A 3,526-nucleotide genomic window follows, 5' to 3' on the forward strand; every position below is an offset into this window, starting at 1 on the left:
TAAATCCTTTTAGTATAACCAGAGTCTCCTGGAGGGAGAGCGTGAGATTTGTGAATAGATCTATTCGGGACTGACAATCCCACACCAGAACTGCTAGCTACAGTTAGGCGGGCACGCCTGTGGTGAACAAATGTCATTTAGCTTAACGCCTGAAGAACGTTATAAAGGTCTCTCGGTCATATCAAGTATGGTTATACGACTCGCAAATAAGTATAAACTAACTTTTTTTACGGACTCTACCCTTCATGAGTTTTATTTTGAGTAATAAAACTACTTATATATACAGATAGTATTCAGGGATTTCTAAACTGGCATCTCTACCTCTAGGACGGATAACATGATTTCTAAGGCTGATGGTTTATCTTTTACTAATAGATACTCTTTCAACACTACCTTTCATAAGAAAATATAAGATTTTCTTGAGGAACACATTTCAAAAGAATCAAAGAACATTTTTTTCTAAAAACTAAATGCTTATGAAATCACCAGCTTTATGCTGATATTTTTCAAACTGCTTGTATTCTCAGGGAATTAGTAGACAGGTACTTCCAGGACTTCGGTGAAGCCGGAGCAATAAGAGTCATGTTTTCTATATTATACATACTTTTGATGTATTTAAAACAAGTTTCAAACTGATGTAAACATTTTTCATATTTGTATTTAATGTTTGGTTGTGTTTACTATGCTTGCTATACAAATGTTGTGATACTACGCATGACGTCCTCCACCCCGGAACATTTCCGCCATCGCGGTTTCGGGGTGTGACATAATCAATGTGCTGATTAACCACACATGCTCCATTGATCTATGACAAACATCGAGCTACCCTTTGCCACCCTTGTTAGTCCAAATTAGTGTGCCGGTTAACCACACACGCTCCACTAACGACTTGGCAAGGTGAAAAGTGCAATTTCATGGAATAACACCATTTTCACATTTTTCCTAAAGTAACTAAGATTGGGAATTTAGAAAAGCATTTAGTTACTTTTATAATTATCATTATACTTTTTAATGAGAATTAATGCCCTATCCTACCCATTCGGCTAACGAGCCTCCACTAGTAAAGGGAGCGGTGGGTGAGCGTGGACACCCATTCAATCGTCATTTTATACGCAATTTCCTTATACCCCCCTTATATACCAGCTTCGTGAATGAGGCCTACTAACGGTAAGATTGACTGTCTTATACATATATATAAGTATTAAGCTTTTAATATTATAATAGTATAAGGGTTGAATTTTACACTTTTAAAACTCTAGGGTTTAGAATTTAAATATTTCAAAATTAAAACCTTTTAATCAATTTTAAAATTCCAAAAATTGAGGGCAAGTTTTTAAACTTTTCAAAACTCTTGGATCAATTTGAAAACAATTAAATAAATCATATAGTTAACTATATCACAAAATTGACCTAATCTAATTTCATATATCAAGATGATTCAAACCAAATTCTACAAATAATTAGTTTTTCACAAAGTCAAGTAATTATCTTAAAATTTGACAATCATCATTCAATTGGATGAGGATATTCATTACCTTATCAGAAAAATCGAATTTTGTCAGTCAAAACAGTTTGTGGTAATGATCCTAATCCAATCTTGGCCAAAAAAACCCGCAAATCCGCAAACAGATGATCCAACTCATCGAGTTCATGGCATGGACTCGTCAAGTTGGACCAACTTGTCGAGTTCCCTCATTGGACTCGTCGAGTCCAGCAGTCAGAGGCCAAAATTGAAATTTTTTCATCTTTGAAAACAATACAATTGCATCTATATAACAATTGAGGTATAAAAGGCTTAGGACTGATATCCCACTTTGGTTCCTTTTCCTTGTTTGGATGTGGGCTTATAGTATCGGTTATTTTTCCGAATGTCGTTTAAATTTTACTTATATATATATATATATATATATATATATATATATATATATATATATATTTGTATATGTATATAAATATAAAAATTATTTCATTCAGTTCAAATACCCTATGTAACATGTTTGATGAAGGGGTTGCATTCATGAACAGTTAGTATTAATTCAGAAAGTACATATAAATTATAATAGGTATAATTTATGATTCATAGAACATTAATTCACGATTCAAGTATACTAAAGTACACTGTTTTACAAGAACAAAGGTTTGATTCAAAACTAATTAAGAGTATACATCTTTCATATACTAATACAGGGGCATACTATCAATCATTCATTTCACAATGATTGGGTTTTCATAACTATTATACATGTAACGTCTATATGCTTTTTATAAGTCATTTGATTCAAGTTGTTTAATTCATTTAAACAACATAGTTAAAGTCCTGACATTATAACCAGAATCTCCAGTCGGGGATCGAAACCATGTGTGTATAGATCTATATTGGGATTGACAACCCCGCACTCAGACTGCTAGCTACAGTCAGGCATACACGCCTACGAGTGACAGTTGTTATCAACAGTTTTTGATGCCTTCAAAGCGTTGGGTCAGGCAATCTAGTCTCAGTATGGTTATAATAACTCATAAAAAAGATATTAACAATATGTTAGTGTATAATTAACTAAACATAAGTACATTTTCAAAGTACTAGTTTACAAGATACAGTTTATAATATTACATTACAGTTTACAATAACAGCTGGTGAAACCAGGCACACTCGCAGTTACAAGTTTTACATAAAGGAATATAAATATAGAACATTGGTTTACAAACATAACGATTTTATGAGATTAAAACTACTTTTCATATACAGCAGAAAATATAGGATTTTCTGGAACAGTTTACATATTCAAGAAACAGAAAACATACTTTCAAACATAAATACTTACGAACTCACTCAACTTTATGTTGATACTCTCTTTTCAAATTACTTGTATTCTCAGGGAATCAGTAGACACGTACTTCCCGAGCTTTTGAAACGATGGAGCTATTTTGAGTCATGTCTTCTTCTTTTGTATAACTATTTTGGTTTCAATATACAGTGATTGAACACATGTAAATACTTATACTTTTTAAATACAATGATTGTTTTACTTTGATTACTATGATGCATGTGTTGTCATACTACAAATTAAGTCATCCACCCACGGACGTTTCTGCCGTCTGGTTTGTGGTTGTGACACAGTACATTCGTTATTCACTTATGAATAAAACGTATACTTAACATTTTTACAGTCTAAGTATCGTTCACCTGACACTGCTGAAGTCCCGTGAATAAAACTCCAGCTGCTGGTTGACAGATTCCCGAACTGTCAACATCAAACAATACCCAATTAATAATTGGATACCAAGCCCAAGGTCCAAATCACAATCTAAAGTACCAAATGCCAAGTAATGGGCCAAAGCCCAACATATGGCCCAATTTTCCAAATTGGGCCCAAACTTCTATATGGACTTTTTTTTAAAAGGCCCAACCAATTATTCTAGTCCAAACAATGGGGCATTCTCATGGCCCAACCTCTCATAATCTTCAGGGCCCGGTTCTGGCCCAGTTATGGCCCAATTTTCCAAATTGGGCCCAAGCCTCTCTAAC

The sequence above is a fragment of the Lactuca virosa genome, chromosome 3, assembly GCF_052849685.1.
Source record: "Lactuca virosa cultivar CGN04683 chromosome 3, Lactuca_virosa_CGN04683_v6, whole genome shotgun sequence".
NCBI lineage: Eukaryota > Viridiplantae > Streptophyta > Magnoliopsida > Asterales > Asteraceae > Lactuca > Lactuca virosa.